Raw genomic sequence first — 20848 nt, forward strand, 5'->3', positions numbered from 1 at the left:
CACCTTCCTTGAAAGAATAGTCTTCATAAACTTCGCATAACTAGGCATTTGTTCCAGAGCCTCAGCGAAAGGTATATTGATGTGAAGTTTCTTGAACACCTCCAGAAACTTCCCGAACTGTCTATCCAGCTTTTGTTGTTGCAATCTCTTAGGAAAAGGTGGTGGAGGATAGAGCTGTTTCTCCCCTGTATTAGCCTCAGGCAGAGTGTGTTCAACAGTAGTCTTCCTTGGTTCTGCCGCTTTCTCCTTTTGCTTAGATTCTTCATCTCTAACTTCAGCTTCAACTTCTTTTGCCTTTTCAGCATCAGCTACTTTTCCAGACCTTAAGGTAATAGCCTTGACTTGCTCTTTAGCTTCCTTCCTGCCTGGTACTTCCGTGTCACTGGGAAGAGTGCCAGGTTGACGATTGAGCACTGCATTGGCTAATTGACCGATTTGATTTTCCAAGGTCTTGATAGAAACCGCCTGACTCTTGTACAACAACTTAAGTTCCTCAAAATCAGCACTAGTTGGTGCAGTTGCACTTCCCTGTTGAGGATATGATTGCCTTGTAGCATACTGCTGTGGTTGCTGGAATCCAGGTGGGTCAAACTGTTTACTTACTCCTTGCTGATATGTTGGCTGAATAGCATTTTGATTATTCCCCCAACTGAAATTTGGATGATTTCTGTTGTTAGGATGATAGGTCGCTGGTACAGGCTGCTGTTGTCGCTGATAATTATTCACATACTGAACAGATTCGTTGACAAGAGAACACTGATCCATAGCATGAGAACCTGCACAAAGCTCACAAACCATAACTATTTGATTAACTCCATACGTAGCCAAAGAATCAACCTTCATTGATAGCGCTTGGAGCTGGGCTGCAATAGCGGTGGCTGCATCAACTTCCAGAATACCTGCTACCTTGCCTGGCGTCATCCTCTGAGTTGGGTTTTGATGCTCATTTGCAGCCATCGTCTCGATAAGATTATACGCCTCAGTATAGCTTTTAGCCCATAAGGCGCCTCCAGCTGCTGCATCGAGCATGGGCCGAGATTGGGCCCCCAAACCATTATAAAAACCAGTGATTACCATCCAATCCGGCATTCCATGATGTGGACATTTTCTCAACATTTCCTTGTAGCGTTCCCAAGCCTCGCACATAGATTCTGTAGGTTGCTGCGCAAATTGAGTAAGAGCACTCCTCATAGCAGCAGTCTTTGCCATTGGATAAAACTTCACCAGAAACTTTTGCGCAAGATCTTGCCACGTAGTGATTGACCCAGCTGGTTCAGAATGTAACCAGTCTTTAGCTTTATCCCTCAGTGAGAATGGGAAAAGCCTCAACTTGATAGCCTCATCAGTCACGCCATTATACTTAAAAGTGTTGCAGATCTCGATAAAATTCCTTATGTGCATGTTGGGGTCTTCAGTTGCCGCTCCTCCAAAAAAAACAGAATTCTGCACCATCTGAATAGTGCCCGGCTTGATTTCAAAGGTGTTAGCTTGAATAGCCGGATGAAGGATGCTTGACTGAATGTCATCAATTTTAGGCCGACAAAAATCCATAAGAGCTGGATCAGCTTGAACAATACGATCTCCCATGTTTACTGGTTCTTTCTGCTCAGTTCCTGAATCCGAATCCTCAAAATCTAACTTCTCCGGAGTATCAAGAACTTCGTCTTTCTCCTCAGCTGTATCTAAGGTCCTCTTGCGAGCACGAGAACGAGTTTGCATAAACGCTTGGTAAACTACCTGAAACACAACCGAAAAGAGTAATTAACTACTACGTCCTAATCACTGAGTCCTATTGACCAATGATGGTAAGTACATAAACTAAACAAATACGCCGAGTTCCCCGGCAGCGGTGCCAAAAACTTGTTAGGGCGAAATCACGCACTAATATTCACGCAAGTATACGCGTTCGCAAGTAATATAGAATACTTTCTAGTTCGTTCCCTCAGAGACTCAGACTAATTTATTGTCTAATTTAACTCACTCACCAATGTATGACTACTTCTCAATGTTAAGATAATAACACTTAAAATTGTTGATTAAATATTAACTATAATTAACTACTTAATTAACCACTTAACTAACACTTCAATTTATCAATAATAAAACACTCATGAGATCACAACTTCATTATTACTTCCTTCTATAGACATTGTTATTACCTTTAGCATGTGACAGTGATGACATTAATCGAATAACACGAAACTGATAAAAGCCAACTTTCATTGTACTAATACCATTCTACCAAACATCCACAATTAAGATAGAAGTTGAATAGTCATCAATTATGTTGAGTTCCTATATGTCTACAGAAATTTGACAACACAACGATTTAAGCACAAGTTATTCCTTTTGATTACATAGGGCAAATAAAACTGTTAGAGTTACCCACTAATCATGCACAATGTACATGAACCTATGCTAGCATGGCAAGTTCTAAATCTCAAGATCCACCGTCGCTTCACAAGAGATTAACACCCTATCTTATATGTTCGCGACGCACATAAGACGAATACGCACAACCAATACTAGATATCATGCAATCATCACACACTAAAGTATTAAACAATTAACTAAAGAATTCCATAATAAATCCGTTGCAACCCCATGATCACGATTAGCCCATAATAGAACTTATCGCCATCATGGGTTCATATGAAATCATGATAAACAAACACAAGAAAATAATAACTAAAGTGATTATATTAAAACAGAGTACGTCACAAGAGTAAATAAGTCAAAGCAAGAAAACTAGCATCCAACGTTACAACGAAACAAGAATCACAAGAATATATGCTTCCTCTTCACTGTAGTGTGCTAAATCGGTCTTCTTCCTTATCTCCTTCGCTTCTTGCGCAAAACACAATCTAAAACATAATCTCCTCTTAATACTCTATGAAAAACGTCTCAAATCTACCTATATAATAGTCCCATAAAACTCAGATTACATAGAAGTTGGAAGCCAAACAGAAGTAGAAGTCTAAAATAATATATCTTTTTCCCCGACCCTGCGCGGCCGCTCAGCATTTCTGCGCGGGCGCGCAAGGCTGCTGCGCGGCCGCTCAGCATTGCTGCGCGGGCGCGCAGGACCCTACTGGAAAAATTCCAGGTTTGCTCCGTTTTTTCGCCGTAATCTGCCCGTTCTTTTCCTCTCGCAATGGTGAACACATGCCAAGGCTTATTCTTGACGATTCCTCCTCCGAAATGCAACTAATACCCTGAAATGCATAAACACTAGAAAAACGCATTAAATACACAAAATACTTGATTTCAAGACACCAATTTAAGCCATTTTAAGACGTTCTAAGTGGTATAAAATGCCACTTATCAACATCCTCCACAATACCTCACGGATATATAATAGAACGATCGGCCAGCTGCAAAAGTCATGTATGTAGGCTTTGGATTAGGCAAGTCTAACTTTTTGAAGATTGGTAATGGCATCAAATTGATGCTAGCTCCCAAGTCACATAGACACTTATCAAATGACACCTTTCCAATGGTGCAAGGAATAGTAAAGCTTCCAGGATCTTTAAGCTTCAGAGGCAATTTCTGTTGCAGCACAGAACAACATTCCTCCATGAGAGCAACGGTCTCTAAGTCATCAAGCTTCACCTTCCTAGAGAGAATACCTTTCATGAACTTCACATAACTAGGAATTTGCTCAAGAGCTTCAGTGAAAGGTATGTTGATGTGAAGTTTCTTGAACACCTCCAGAAACTTCGCAAACTGCTTATCCAATTTCTTCTTTTGTAGCCTCTTAGGAAAAGGAGGTGGAGGATAGATCTGTTTCTCCCCTGTATTACCCTCAGGAGGAGTGTGCTCAATAGTAGTCTTCCTTGGTTCCACTTCGGCTTCCTTCTGCACTTCTTCTTCATTAGCCTCCACTTCAAAATTGGGAGTCTTAGCTTCTTCAGGATTCACAACCTTACCAGACCTCAATATGATTGCTTTAACATGCTCCTAAGCTTTCTTCTTGCCTGGCACTTCAGTATCACTCGGAAGCATGCCAGGTTGATGATTTAGTAATGCATTAGCAATTTGCCCAATCTGATTCTCCAAGGTCTTGATAGAGACATCTTGGCTCTTGCACATGAGTCTCAACTCCTCCAATTCAGATTTTTCATTAGCTTGAGGTAACTGCTGAATTGCGGTTGCTGAAAACCAGGAGGGTTACACTGCCTTGCTGTATATGGCTAATAAGATTGTTGCACCGCATTCTGATTGTTGCTCCAGCTGAAGTTAGGATGATTGCGGTTATTTGGATGATAAGTGGCTGGAGCTTATTTTTGTGATCTCTGAAAGTTGCTCACAAATTGAGATGATTCGCTAGAAATAGCACATTGCTCAGTTTCATGTGCCCCCGCACAAAGCTCACAGATACTAGTAATCTGATTAACTCCATAATTAGCCAAATGGTCCACTTTCATCGTTAAAGCTTGAAGTTGAGCAGCTATAGCAGTAGCTTGGTCCACTTCCAGAATTCCTGCTACCTTTCCTTGCAATAGTCTTTGCGTAGAATTCTGGTATTCATTGGATGCCATTAGCTCAATCAACTCATAAGCTTCATTGTAGCTTTTAGCCCATAAGGCTCTGCCAGATGCTGCATCGAGCATGGTCTAGATTGTGCACCTAAACCATTGTAGAAATAATTTATAATCATCCAATCAGGCATGCCATGGTGTGGGCACTTCCTTAGCATCTCCTTATATCGATCCCAAGCCTCACACAGAGATTCATCAGTTTGCTGAGCAAACTGAGTAAGAGCATTCCTAATTGCAGCAGTCTTCGCCATAGGAAAGAATTTAGTGAGAAACTTTTGAGCAAGATCCTCCTATTTGGTGATAGACCCCGGTGGTAGAGAATGTAACCAACACTTCGCTTTGTCCCTCAAAGAGAATGGGAATAGTCACAGCTTTAGCATCTTCAGACACATCGTTGAACTTGAAAGTGTCACAGATCTCGATAAAATCCTTGATGTGCATGTTGGGGTCTTCAGTAGGATTACCCCTAAACTGAACTGAGTTTTGTATCATTTAAATTATGCTTGACTTGATCTCAAAAGTGTTAGCCTTAATGGCTGGCCTGATGATGCTTGACTGAATATCATTGATCTTAGGCTTAGAAAAGTCTATCAAAGCCTTAGAATTATCTGCTTGATCCTCCATCTCTAATAAAGGTGGTTCTTCGATCGTCTCTTCTTCTGCTACTTTCTCTTCATCCTCAAAATCTTCCCTACGATCCTCTACAACTTCTTCCTCGTCATTTTCCAGAATTCTCCTGCGAACTCGTGAACGTGTTTGCATAAACGATCGCTAGATTATCTAAAATACAATAAGAAGAAGAGTAGGTACGTAACAATGTACGAGTCAATGAACTTTAACGATCACTGATGACAAACACATAAACTAAAAGGTAACACTGCAGTCCCCGGCAACGGCGCCAAAAACTTGTTAGGGCTAAACACGCGCTAATAATTCAAGCAAGTATACGCGTTCGCAAGTAATATAGAATTATTTCTAGTTCGTTTCCACAGAGACTGGATTTGGTTAACTATGTAATTGATGCACCTATGCACAGATGATATGGTTATTATCCAATGCTAAGATGATATCAATTTGGGTTAATTATAACTATAAATTAAACTAATGATTATAACTAAGAGAGTAAAGACGTTTGTATATTATATGAGACAAACATGGGATTCTAACTTCATTAAATATTTCATTCAATAGCCATATTGTTCTTAACCTTAGCATGCAATGGTGATGACACTAATCAGATAACACGAAACTGCTAAACGCCAACTTTCGTTGCATGAATAACATGCTACCAGACATCCACAAAAGAGATAGAAGCTGAATAGACACCAATTATATTGATACCCTATATGTCTATAAAATTTGACAACATAAAGGTTTAAAGCACAAGTTATCTATCATGATTACACAGGGCAAGTAAGATGGTTAAAATTACCTACAAATCATGCATAACAATAACACATGAACCTATGCTAGCATGGCAAGTTCTAAATCCTTAAATTCACCATCGCTTCATTAAAGATTAACACGCTATCTTACAAGTTTGCGACTATTATAAGACGAAGAAGCACAACCAATACTAGGTTATCATACAATCACCACACACTAAGGCATATAAACAATTTAATTAAAGAAATCCATGAATAAATCCGCTAGAACCCCATGATAATGATTAGCCCATAATCGGGCTCATCATCAACGTGGGTTCCGATGAAAGCATGGTATAATAAATGTAGTCTTTATACTTAAATAACAAAACCAAGTATAAAACAAGAGTAAGGTTCATAAGTAAGAAAACTAGCGTCCAAGTTATAACTTAGAACAAAGATTCACAAGTAAAAATAAGATCTTCTTCATCTTTGTTAAATCCGTGCTAAAACGGTCTTCTTACGGCTCTCCTTGCACTCTGGTACGTCTCTCTCTTGAAAACATCCTTTATTTGAATATATATAGCAGCCCCATGAAATCTAGAAGTCCTCCAATTGTAATTGTAATAGAATCAGGATTCTCTGAATTTGCACTGGCACGACCGCGCGCTAGTACAGCGCGGGCGCGCTGCCTTTCGGACATCCTGGCGCGGCCGCGTGCTTGACCAGCACGGGCGCGCCGTACCTCTGGAAAAACTTCAGATTTTCTTTTTTTCCTTGTTGCTTTGATCCGGCTTTTCACGAGCTTTTATTCCAACACCACCTTGACACCAAATTAGCACCAAAACGATGCTAATTCACCTGATTACCTAAATAATGCCTGAAATGCAAAAACACTAGAAAACACGTTAAAACACTTAACAACTTGAGTATAAATGCATCAATTAAAAGCTTAATAGAGCATAATAAAGTGTCATAAATGCCAATCAACATCTATCTTTTCTTCTATCCTGATAAATATTGTTCATCCATCGGCTAGTGAGTGTATCCCGACGGATGTGCCTAACAGCAGTCATCCGTCGGCTTCTCTAACTACTATACCGATGGATGTTCCTCATCCGTCGGCACTCACTACACAAGCTAATTTTTCAACTATTGTAACAAGTGTAGATGAGCTAGTAGTAGTACAATCACTTCTAGGACTGAGGGAAGGGAGTGAACAGAGTGAGAGGCTGAGTTGCTCTCAGGAAAAAGGAGAGAAAATGAGAGAAAATATGCATGCTAATTCTTCCAACCTGTAAAAAGTGAGTGAGGGGAGTTCCACCGTATTAGGTGAAGGTGAGGGTATGAGGATGGTGAGCTTAGGGGAGTCCTTGATGAAAGAAAATAGAGAAAATGAGAGAAATGTAGGTACAAATGAAGAATGAGAAGAGCCCATTGTTAGTGACTTAAGGGTTGTCAATGAGGCTGAAAAGAAGCAGCTAATTCAGCAAAAATATCAAGCTATTTTAGACTATGTTTCTTTTGAAGCTGAGGCATTTACTCACCCTATTTCAACATATCAAGTTCTAGCTGAACTTGATAATGAGGCTACTGAGAAAATGCTCAACTTGGTACAAACTACAGCCTCAATGCAAAGAGCAAAGGATGCCATCACAGCCATGTCAACCAAGGCTGATGATGGTGTTGATTATCCTTTTGGAGGCTCTGAAGACTTCTTTGGAAATGAATATACCGATGAAGAAGGGTTCATGGACATAGGGGAGAAGCAAGCCCTAACTCAACTTCCAATATCCCATCTTGGGTGTTTTCTAAGGAATCTGATGAGCGGCACTTCAAGTCTACCCTCTTCCATACCATTCAATAAACCCAGACAGCTCTCAATGCCTCCACAAATGCCAACACCAAAAATCTTCTCCAAGCTCATCTTAACTCTCTCCAACTGCATAAAATCCAGTCTCTTCTATATGATCTAGAAATGTCTGCACTCAAAACTGAAATTTCTCAAGTCAAGCAAGATGTGTCTAAAAGATTGGATGCAAAGTTTCCAAACACCACAGTTCTTGATATTCAAAAACAACTTAGGAAAAACACTGATTTAAAAATGAAGTAGACTCTCTGGACACCAGGCTCAAATCACTGGAAGGATCTCTCACATCCATTCATCTACACCAAGCTCAACAGACTCAACTCCTGCAGAAACTGGTTGCTGCACAACTCCCTGCCTCTACCCAACTTGATGCTAACAAAAAGGGGGGAGAACGAAGATTCACTCGTCCCAGTTAGTCAAGGAGGGTCAACCAGTGAGGGGGAGCAAGTGTTAAACATTCAAGTCAGCAAAGTAATTGTTCCAGTAATTACCTACACAAAGCCACCAGTATTGGACATCATTGACCTAATCCAATTAGCAGCTGCTAAGTTAAAGTCAAGTAAACACCTTAATCAAAGTGATGTAGTGGCTGTTGAACAAGCAGTAGATGCACAGTGGCAAAAGCTTGGTGAAAACATCAAGGAAAGATTTGGACAGATAGAGAAACCAGACAAGACCTTTCATCACTACTCTCAAGTCAAGCAAATTCTTGTGAATGAAATGAGTCTGAGTTACTTGGAAAAGGGCCAAACCTCATGTATTAAGTCTCCAAAAGCCAAACTGGTTTTAAAGCCAAAAAGGAATTATCCAAAGTTATCAGACAAGAATCCCTTGGATATCATTTTTGAGACTCCAAAACAAGATGAAAAGAAGCTGTTGGAAAGGTCCATTACATTCTTCAAGGATCCAACTGATTCAGTACAAAAGAAGAGAATTTCCAAAATCTACAGGAATGGGAAAGAGATTTGTGTGGTGGTTGGACACCCTCAGTTTGCAGCAGCTAAGAAGGAAGAAAAAGAAAGAATCAAGCAAGAAAAGAAGCAGGCTGCTTTAGATGCTAAAAAGCTCAAACAAAAAAAGAAGCAAGATGCTATCTTGGACAAACTTCAAGCTGTGAAAGCTGCAACTGAAATCTCTGAAAAGCAACCTGTAGAATCTAAAGATCAAGGTAAGAAAATGCACAAGAAACCTCAACAGAAAAGAAGATTCAGATACAAGCTCCATTCAAAGAGAAAATTGGACTTCAGTGATGAGGAAATGGAAGATTACATTCCTAAACAGTCTACTTCTACAACTCAAACATCCAAACCCTCAGTGGTGCATGAGGAATTCAAGGTGGATCCAACAAAGAACTTTCATGGTGAACCTATAATTTCCAAGGATGAGCCAATAGACTGGGAAAGCTTTCCAATTCCTGAACTCTTAACCTATCTTCAACAAGCCAAAAAAAACAAAGATAAGAGAAACCAAGAAGATCAAGCCTTTGAGTTTCAGATCCAAAGCCCTAACCAAAGCCTAACCAACTATCAATAAGGGAGATCTTCTATACATTTGTGACATCAAAGAATTTTCAGAGATTAATCTCTACATGGATGGACTAGAAGAAGTGAGAGCAATTGATGCTCATAAAAATCTTCCTGAAAGATTGGTGTTCAAGTACAAGGGAGGGAAGGAAATCACATGGCCTCTTCACAGGATTCTTCAAGAAAGCTGCTCTGTACTGATAAAAATCTTCTCATTATTCAAGAAAAACTTTGGGTTCAATGCGACTGCTAAGAGAATGGTACTAAAGAAGATAGAAGATCTAAGGAGTAATAAAGCCAAAGATGCACTCCCAAAAACTCTATCAATTCCCTTCACAGGAAAGAGAGTGCATTTGAGGCCTTATTGGCTGTTGGAATTCATGGATGACAAGGGTGTTAGAAGATTCTTCAGACTGGATGACCAATTGAGTATATCTAGCAATGAGACTCTATTGGAAATGCAAGAGAAGCTGGATCTATTAGATGCTAAAGAACTCGAATTCCACAGACAACTCCAAAATCAAATAGAAGAAAATAACAGGAAGCTTGGGAAGAAATCCAGACAATCAAGGAAATAGAAATCATCTGCTCAGGCTAGAGGAGCACCTTGATATTGATTGTGAGAACTCTTTGTACACTTTACTTTGTTCAATTTTTAAATAAATTTACAGCACTTGTCAGTTTTATCTACTAAATTTTAATCTGTACATTTAGGGTGATTTGTTATCATCAAGTTTCTCTTAATTTATGACTATAATTCTAGTAGACATAAATTGGGGGAGATTGTTAAGAATATGTTGTGAACTTGATGATAAGATAAACAAAACACCTTAATAGATTTAACTTAGTGAATTTGTAGCTCTCGACGGATGTTTTATTATAGTCCTGATGGATGATCTTCATAGTCCCGACGGATGATAACTGAACATCTATCGAGAGTGTAGCTTATGTAACAATAAGTATTGTAGCACATATCTGCAAACAATAATGTATTAGTTGAGTAGATTCTGTAGGATTCTTTAAGTCATGTTGACTACTAGTTTGATATACAGAATATGATGACTAATTATAAATATAAGATGTCTTGTAATTCTGTATAAATGAAATGGAGTCAAGTGACAGAAAGGCTCCCGACGGATGGTCTACAAAGGCTCCCGATGGATGATCAACAAAGGCTCCCGACGGATGACCAACAAAGTCCCGACAGATGATCTAATTCAAAATAGAAGTTAATAGTGACAACACAGTCACATGCATTGGGTGTTTGCAAATAGAATGTGGCAGCCTAATTGCAGGTGTTAGAGAACAAAGAAGCATTACCATTTCCATGCAAATGTGAAGACAGTCAAAAATGCTGGATAGAGTAATGTGGCATCATGATATTAGACTAGATTCATTTTGTTTTATTGTCTTGTCTTATTATCATGTAACTTGGTGATATATAAACCAAGAGTAGCAAGTAGAACTAAGTAACAAAGAAAGCTTATTTTTCAAGAGAAATAGATAGGGCTGTATCTGCTAAGAATTTCTCTGTAAGTTTGTTTGTTCACTTGTAAGCAACTGTGTGCTATACAAAGCAACACATGGTTCTCAATCTGATATATATATATATATGGTGGATACATTCAAATCCACCAGAAAGTTTTAAAGCTTTGTGTTTTATTACTTAGTGTTTTGATTTCTTCTATTCTTCTATTTCGTATTACTACAAATCAAACACTGTTATATATATTAAGTTAGAACATTCTTAAAATTAGAAAAAGGAGCAAGAATTACATTCAACCCCCTTCTGTAATTCTTGTTTTATTGTTTGGGAATAACAGATACACCTGTTAATTTCTGATTCTCCAGTGAAGCACAAAAAAAGAGTGAGAGAGGTTACTTATGAGCAAGTAGAGAAGATAGCAACGAGGATGCAGAAACAAGGAAAATTTCATGAATCAAGCACACAAGAACCTGTATCTCAAAGGGATGCAGAAGCTACTTCAAATCCTGATCCAGTTACATAAGAACTTACACCTCAAAGTGGTGTAGCAGACATTGCAGCAGTGGAACCTCTTGCTACTAAGTCCATAGAACAATGGCATGAAGCAGCTGTAGATGAAATTCATGCAGAAGTCTCTCAAGTCAAAGATTTCTGTAAGAAGTTTGATTCTCAAAGATTCAAGAAAACAGTTGTCTTCAAACTTGGAGCTGAACATGAGTCATATAATGACAATGAGGAGAAGAGTGCACAATAACTGGGTTTCAAAGTAATCCATAAACTCCTGAATCTCCAGCCCCACAAGAACCACTATATCAACGTAGTAGTGAAGGCTTGACTCCTGGTCCAATCATCATGGCAATTGATACTGAAGGAATGGTACATCCAACTCCACCATCTGTTGTTGTTCTATCAGTACCTCCTTTGGATGCTATCCTAGAAGCTGATCCCAGAAGCACAAGGTATAAATACTGACTTTTCTTTATCAGAATTTAATTTAAATTCTGGTAATGTTATGTCAGTTTCTATTAGTTCTGTAAATCCTGATGGTATGAACATTTCTAGTCCTTTACAAAAGGGTAACCTGTTAGGCACAAAATACGCGCTAATAATTCTCGCAAGTATACGTGTTCGCAAGTAATATAGAATAATTTCTAGTTCGTTCCCACATAGACTCAGACTAATTATATTTAATTAACACTCACTCACCAATGTATGATTACTTCTCAACGTCAAGACAATAACTCTTTTGATTGATTAACTAATTATTAACTACAATTAACTATGAGATAGACACACTTAATTAACACTTGAATTAACAATATTAAACACACATGAGATCATAACTTCATTATTACTTCCTTCAATAGTTATTGTTATTACCCTTAGCATGTAACGATGATGATATTAATCGAACAACACGAAACTGATAAAAGCCAACTTTCATTGTACTAATACCATTCTACCATTCATCCACAATTAAGATAGAAGTTGAATAGGCATCAATTATATGGAGACCCTATATGTCTACAGAATTTGACAACATAACGATTTAAGCACAAGTTATTCTTTATAATTACATAGGGCAAGTAAAACGGTTAGAGTTACTCACTATCATGCATACACATACATGAACCTATGCTAGCATGGCAAGTTCTAAATCTCAAGATCCACTGTCGTTTCACAAGAGATTAATAGACTATCTTATATGTTCGCGACGCACATAAGACGAATAAGCACAACCTATGCTAGATATCATACAATCATCACACACCAAGGTATTAAACTACTAACTAAAGAAATCCATAATAAATCCGCTATGACCCCATGATCACGATTTGCCCATGATAGAACTCATCGTCACCATGGGTTTATATGAAAAAATGATAATAACACATAATATAAACTAATAAAAATACTTATTAAAACCAGAGTACGTCACAAGAGTAAAAGGTTCAAAGTAAAGAAAACTAGCATCCACTGTTACAACGAATAAAAGAATCACAAGAAAATGTATGCTTCCTCTTCTTCATTGCGATGTGCTAAAACGGTCTTCTTCCTTCTCTCCTTGCTCCTTGCTTAATACCACACACTTTGAAACGTCTCTGAAAACTACTTATATAGAAGCCCACAAGAACCAGCCGTCTCAGAAGTCCACCAGAATAAGGATTGTAAAAATCACTATCGGCCGCCCCAGATTCCTGAGCGGGCGCCCCAGCTCCCAGGCGGCCGCCCCAGCTTCCTGAGCGGGCCCCCCAGCACCTTCTGGAAAATATAAAATTATGCTCCTGATTTTGCTGAATTCTGCTCCTAACTTCCCACAACCAATGCTAAGCACTTCCCTAGGCTTATTTTGATGAATTCTTCCTACATATGCAAGTTACACCCTGAAATGCAAAAACACTAGAAAAACGCATCAAATACATAAAATACTTGACTTCAAGACATCAATTCAAGCCATTATAAGACGTTCTAAGTGGTATAAAAAGCCACTTATCACACCCCCAAACTTAAATCGACGCTTGTTCTCAAGCGTCACAGACTCAAAAATAAAACAAAAACATGCATGAATGCAAACTACATGAAATGCATCGACCCCCCTCACAATGACTAAACCGACCAACTCATGACATCTTAACAAATGCAATTAGGCGACTAAAGATCAATCAAATCATGCAACCTAACATACAACTGGAAACTTGGTGTGTGCGGATGCTTAACAGATATGCTTCGAAACTAGATCAATTATCATAACTCGATTATCCTCAAGGCAATCATATGATTATACGAAGAATAAATTCTAGGCACAAAATGACTTATAACACTTCAAGATCACTGGAGCTTATTATGGAATCATGCTTTTATTCAACACAACAAACTAATGCTTATTTGATCGTGCAATGAGTGAGGTCCATAAAAGACTTATGCAATGGCATCCATTTAGCGAGCATTAGGTTAGCAGATCCCATACTAATAAAAGCCTTAGGTCACTAGGCACAAAGTCCCCTAAGAACTTAATAACTCGAATACCAAAGAGCCCACTCGTTATCAATTATGCATTAAACTTTATATTTTTTTTTCTTCTTCTTTTTCCTTTTCTTTTTTTTTTCAAATTTCTGAGCAAGTGTGTTTCGCTCCATCTTGCTCAACCCTAGACTACTCGCATAAAAATATGAGCCAGCTACTAGCCAATTGACACCTAGACACAATTAGCAATGAATTCCACGTTTTACTCCAATTTTTTTCTTTTCATGCCTTTTATCATTAAGAGCCTATCATAAATTCTAAGCATAATCAATAGATTAATATCAAAAACCTTCAAACTATGACAACAATCTAGTCCTTAAGCATACTCTAAGACTTAGTGAAATTACAAGTGTTTCTAGCATGCATGTCAACCTACAAGATTCAACATCACTCTAACGCTATCACTACACTCGCATCAATATCACAAATCAATCGGTAAAGCAACGCAAAAGGGATCATGATATATGCACGAGCTAGATGACATGATAAATAAAACTATAAAACAAAATATATATATGGAAAAAATATGCACTATATGAACTAAACTATCATGAAAATGCAACTATATGACACACACACAAATATATTCCTTAACTACCACCCCCAAACTTAAAATCTTCACTGTCCCCAGTGAACGCAGTAGAAAGGAACACAGGGTATACCTACTCGGAGAAATCATCATCATCACCCTCAGAGGGTGGAGTGTTAGGAGGCGGATAAGCAGAGTCCTCACCAAAAACGAACCACTGGATGTCAGCTCCAAGGCCTCTAAAAGCAGTCTCAAGTGCAAGTGTGATCTCCTGAGCAAACCTACTCTACGACTCATACATCGCATCCATCCTCCTGGATAGCCTCCTATACTGGGCATCAGCCATCCCTGTACCAGTACCTTCCTGAGCTCTAGAAGAGCCTGCCTCATCACGAGCCTGACTCGGCCTAGCCATAGTAGCACCAACTGCTGGTCGTCCTCCTGGAAGAAGATATCCCAAACCATGCTCTTCGGGCTCTCCACCCGTCCACTCCTGCATCGCATTCAGCATCGCTGTGTCAATAGGAGCAGCCGACATCTGCAGCTGCTCGTAAGATAACCAATGAACTCCAACTGCTCTGCACAGCTTCATAACAGTAGATGCATAAGGGATGTTGCTTTGTGTCCTCCCCCTCAAAAACTTCAAAATCCCTTGGTAGATGAACTCACCAAGGTCCACATAATACTCCTCATTCAAGATCCCCCATAACAACCTTGCTCTCTCAACTATAACCTCATGTGCATGTGAAGTAGGCAAAATATTAACACAAATAAAGCATTCTATGCACGGGCATACCTATTCATCGCAACCGCTGGAAAAGAATGATACTCGTTAGATCCCGTCTTAAACTTCCACACTGTGCCCGGATGACAGAGAGTAGCACAAATCAAATCTAAATCAAAATTCCCGGGGGCCTTCTCATTCCAGTTCTCCTCCTCGAGCTTCCTTTGACGCTGCCCAATAACACGGCGAATCACCTCGGGCTGATAATCAACAGTAAGCCCACGAACAATCGTATACCCATTCTTGTCAGCCTTGGCGTTCGCATAAAACTCGTGAACCACACTCATTGGAACCGCCTCCGGCGACTCACAAAAAGAAATCCCCCCTTTTTCTGCAATCATTGGTAATAACTCACCATCCCTCCCCGATGGTAAAAATCCCCTCTCCTTCAAAATTGGCTTAGTCAGAAGCCTAGTATACTCCTCCTCAGCAGCCCTATCCATCAAACGGGGCCTCGTAGCAGTTCCCCTCGAAGAATCAGCAGTAGGAACGGTGCTGCTGCTATCAATAGTTTGAGATCTCTTAGGTGCCATTGAAACTGAGAAAAAGTGTTTAAGATTTGTGTTTTGAGTGTAGGAGAGGGTTTTTAAGTTGTAAGTATATGGGAGTGTATATGGTGGTGTTGTGTGTATATATAGGGTATGATTTAGGGTTAGAATTAGAGTAGGAGTGGGGTTTATGGGAGATAAAATGTGGGGTTGTGGGTTGTTGCTGTGGGTTTTATTTTATTTTTGGGTTTTTTGATTTTTTGGTTTTTTATAAGGCCGAAAAAATTTTCTGACAGAAGTGTCCCGAGTGGCCGCCCAGGCTTTCTAGGCGGGCGCCCCAGACTCCAGGCGGCCACCCAGGAATTCCAGGCGGGCGCCCAGGGGTTTCTGGAAAAAAAAATTTCTGCCCATATTTTCTGCATTTTTTTGGGTTTTTGGATATGGTACTAACTTCTAAAGGTTCCTAAAGATTCAAGTCTTGGGTTTCCTCCCAAGAGCACTTCTTTTACATCATTAGCTTGACGTAGAGGAGTTCGATCAAGTTAACAATAAAACGGTATTAACCACTTCTCGGTCTGCCGTGTCCCCATAGTAATGCTTCAATCTCTGGCCATTAACCTTGAATGCTTGGCCCAGATTGTTCTAAAAAATCTCCACCGCTCCATGTGGAAACACAGTTTTGACGATAAAAGGTCCAGACCACCTTGATTTCAACTTTCCAGGAAAAAGTCGGAGACGAGAGTTGAATAAAAGAACTTGTTACCCCGACACGAATGACTTAGGAGATAGCTTCCTGTCGTGCCACCTTTTTACTTTTTCCTTGTACATTTTGTTGTTCTCGTACGCTTGAAGTTGAAATTCATCAAGTTCATTTAACTGAAGCATTCACTTCTTCCCAGCTGCATCTAGATCAAGGTTTAACTTCTACGCCCAATAAGCCTTATGCTCACGCTCCGCAGGTAAATGACATCCCTTACCATAGACAAGTTGAAATGGGAACATCCCAAGTGGAGTCTTGTATGCTGTTCTATATGCCTAAACAGCTTCATCGAGCTTTAAAGAACAATCCTTCCTTGACGGACAAACAACTTTCTCCAGAATGCGCTTGATCTCTCTATTAGACACTTCAGCTTGACCATTAGTTTGCGGATGATAGGAAGTAGCAACTCGATGATTCACATTGTAGTGCTGCATCATAGAAGTGAACTTATGGTTGCAGAAATGCTACCCCTCATCACTTATGATCACTCGTGGCGTTCCAAACCTTGTGAATATCTGCTTATGGAGAAAATTCAACACTACCCTTGCATCATTCGTCGGCGGAACCGTGACTTCTACCTATTTCGAGACATAATCCACTGCCAGTAAGATGTACTGATTATTGCAGGATGAAACAAATGGTCCCATGAAATCGATTCCCCAAACATCAAAGACCTTGACTTCAAGCATCACATTTAAAGGCATCTCATCCTTTCTAGTAAGATTCCCCACTCTTTGGAAACGATCACACCTTAAAACGAACTGATGCGTATCCTTAAACAACGTAGGCCAGAAAAAACCTGCTTGCAAAATACGAGTTGCCGTCTTTTCACCACCATAATGTCCGTCATAAATTGTGGAATGGCAGTCTCGTAATATCCCCCCCATCTCACAGAATGGGATACATCTCCTGATGATCTGGTCAGCTCCCTGTCTAAATAAATATGGTTCATCCCACATGTACCACTTCACCTCATGCAGAAACTTCTTCTTCTGAGCTGTATTCATATTAGGAGGCATTATATTACTGACAAGATAGTTCACAATATCTGCGAACCATGGCTCTTCCTCCTAAACTGCGAACAACTGCTTATCATGTGAAGTAGAATCAGGATTCTCCAATATGGAGAGATGGTCAACTACTTGATTCTCAGTGCCTTTTCGATCCTTGATCTCTAACTCAAATTCCTGTAGTAAAAGCCCCCAATGAATAAGTCTAGGCTTCGAATCCTTCTTCGAGACTAGATAGCGGATGGCGGCGTGATCAGTGAACACCGTCACCTTTGTCCCAAGCAGATAAGATCGAAATTTTTTGAAACCAAAGACTATAGCCAAGAGCTCCTTCTCAGTAGTGGTGTAGTTCATTTGAGCTCCATTAAGTGTTTTACTAGCATAGTAGACGACATGAAAAAGATTATTCTTGTGTTGCCCAAGAACTGCTCCCACTGCATAATCACTCACATCACACATCATCTCAAAAGGTTCTGTCCAATCAGGTGTCATAATAACTGGTATAGTTATCAAACTCTTCTTGAGAATCTCGAATGCCGCCAAACATTCATCATCAAATTTGAAAGGCACATCTTTCTCGAGCAGGTTGCACAACGGCTTAGATATCTTCGAGATGTCCTTGATGAAACGCCGATAAAAACCCGCATGACCAAGAAAACTACGGATTCCTTTCACAGAAATAGGTGGTGGAAGATTTTGAATGACTCCCACCTTGGCTTTGTCCACCTCAAGGCCCTTGCTAGAGAATTTATGCCCAAGAATAATGCCTTCACACACCATAAAGTGACACTTTTCCCAATTGAGCACCAAATTGGTTTCCACACACCTTTTGAGCACTGAATGAAGATTATTCAAACATTCATCATACGAATATCCAAAGACGGAGAAGTCGACCATAAACACTTCGACATTGTTTCCAATCATATTAGAGAATATAGCCATCATGCATCTCTGAAAAGTGGCAGGTGCACCACATAAGCCAAACGAAACTCTGCGAAAAGCAAACATGCCAAATGGACAAGTGAAAGTAATCTTTTCTTGATCTTATGGTGTAATGCAAATCTGATAATACCCCGAATAGCCATCTAGAAGACAATAATACTCATGACCAGCCAACCTGTCAAGCATCTGATCAATAAATGGAAAAGGGAAGTGATCCTTCCTCGTGGCTTTGTTGAACTTTCTGTAATCCATGCATACCCTCCATCCTATGACTGTTCGAGTGGGGATGAGCTCGTTCTTCTCATTTGCTACCACAGTTATACCTCCTTTCTTAGGTACACATTGCACGAGGCTCTCCCAAGAACTGTTAGAAATATGATATATGATTCCTGTATCTAGCCACTTCAGAATTTCTTTCTTCACCACTTCTTTTATGATAGGATTAAGTCTTCGCTGTTGTTCAACCAGTGGCTTACTACCTTCCTCTAGCAGAATTTTATGCATGCAGTACGAAGGGCTGATCCCTTTTATATCTGCTATAGTCCATCCGATGGCCGATTTGAATTCTCTCAAGATCCTCAAGAGCTTTTCCTCTTCACTACCTGAAAGGTCAGATGCAATAATAACCGGCAAAGTAGATGCATCACCTAAAAAAGTATACCTCAAGTGTTCAGGCAATGGTTTGAGCTCCAAAGTAGGTTCTTCCTCAATAGATGGTTTGAGCTTTCCCTCAGCATTCTTGAGATTAGTATTACCAAGAGATTCAAATGGCATGTCTAGCTTTCGTCTCCAAGGAGAAGCATTTAGATATTGTAGTTGCTCATTGCCTTCCTCATCTTTACTATCAAATTCCCCCACTAAGGCTTTCTCTAAGGCGTCAGACATTAGCACATGATCAAGTTCTAAAGTTACCGCAAAATCAATCAAATCCACCTTTAAGCACTCCTCGTCTTTTGTAGGGAATTTCATTGCCTTGAGTATATTGAATGTCACATCCTGATCCTGCGCCCTCATAGTAAGTTCACCTTTGTACACATCTATCAAGGTACGACCTGTAGCCAAGAAAGGTCTTTCCAAGATTATGGGAATCTTCTTATCTTCTTCAAAATCCAGAATGACAAAGTCTGCAGGGAAGAAGAGCTTATACACCTTTACTAGCACGTCTTCCACGATGCCTCATGGGTATGTAATAAAACGATCAGCCAATTATAGAGACATGTAGGTGGGTTTTGGATCAGGAAAATTCAACTTTTTGAAGATAGACAATGGCATCAGATTGATGCTTGCTCCCAAATCGCACATGCACTTGTCGAAAGACAACATGCCAATGGTGCAAGGAATGGTGAAGCTACCTGGATCTTTAAGCCGTGGAGGTAATTTTTGTTACAGCACAGTGTTGTACTCTTCCGTTAGAGCAACGATATCAAGGTCATCTAGTTTTACCTTCCTTGAAAGAATACTCTTCATGAATTTCGCATAACTAGGCATTTGCTCCAGAGCCTCAGCGAAAGGTATGTTGATGTGAAGTTTCTTGAACACCTCCAGAAACTTACCGAACTGCTTATCCAGCTTTTGTTTTTGCAATCTCTTAGGAAAAGGTGGTGGAGGATAGAGCTGTTTCTCCCCTGTATTACCCTCAGGCAGAGTGTGTTCAATAGTAGTCTTCCTTGATTCTACCGCTTTATCCTTTTGCTTCTCTTCTTCATCTACAACTTCAGCTTCTCCATCTTTTGCTCTTTCAGCATCAACAACTTTTCCAGACCTTAAGGTGAGAGCATTGACTTGTTCCTTAGCTTCCTTCCTTCCTGGCACTTCAGTATCGCTGGGAAGTGTGCCAGGTTGATGATTGAGCACGACATTGGCTATTTGACCGATTTGATTCTCCAAGGTCTTGATAGAAACAACCTGACTTTTGCACAACAGCTTGAGCTCCTCGAAATCTGCACTAGAAGGTGGAGCAGCACCTCCTTGTTGAGGATATGATTGCCTTTGAGCATAATGTTGTGGTTGCTGGAATCCAGGTGGATTAAACTGCTTACTTATAGGTTGCTGATATGGTTGCTGAACAGTATTCTGATTATTGCTCCAGCTGAAATTGGGATGATTTCTGTTGTTAGGATGATAAGTAGCTAGCACAGGCTGCTGCGGTCGCTGATAATTGTTCACATACTGAACAGATTCATTAACGAGAGAACACTGATCCATAGCATGAGAGCCTGCACAAAGCTCACGGACCATAGCTATCTGATTGACTCCATAGTTGGCTAAAGAATCGACCTTCAAAGACAGCACTTGGAGCTGCGCTGCAATAGCTGTAGCTGCATCGACTTCCAGAATACCCGCTACCTTCCCAGGCATCATTCTTTGAGTTGGATTTTGATGCTCATTTGCAGCCATAGTTTCAATAAGATTATAAGCCTCAGTATAGCTTTTGGCCCACAAGGCGCCTCCAGCTGCTACATCGAGCATGGGCCAAGATTGGGCCCCCAAACCATTATAGAAACCAGTGATCACCATCCAGTTAGGC

General features: G+C 39.9%; 2 non-coding genes across 2 annotated transcripts; both read left to right on the forward strand.

Annotated features, from left to right (window-relative positions):
- The first annotated feature begins 1087 nt into the window (after window positions 1-1087).
- On the forward strand, window positions 1088-1194 carry LOC141698797 (small nucleolar RNA R71). Its single transcript, XR_012565299.1, has one exon. It is a non-coding gene; the product is annotated as a small nucleolar RNA R71 (small nucleolar RNA).
- Window positions 1195-4670: 3476 nt separating this feature from the next.
- On the forward strand, window positions 4671-4777 carry LOC141699284 (small nucleolar RNA R71). Its single transcript, XR_012565758.1, has one exon. It is a non-coding gene; the product is annotated as a small nucleolar RNA R71 (small nucleolar RNA).
- Window positions 4778-20848: the final 16071 nt, after the last annotated feature.

This window comes from Apium graveolens, chromosome 11 (assembly GCF_009905375.1).
Source record: "Apium graveolens cultivar Ventura chromosome 11, ASM990537v1, whole genome shotgun sequence".
NCBI lineage: Eukaryota > Viridiplantae > Streptophyta > Magnoliopsida > Apiales > Apiaceae > Apium > Apium graveolens.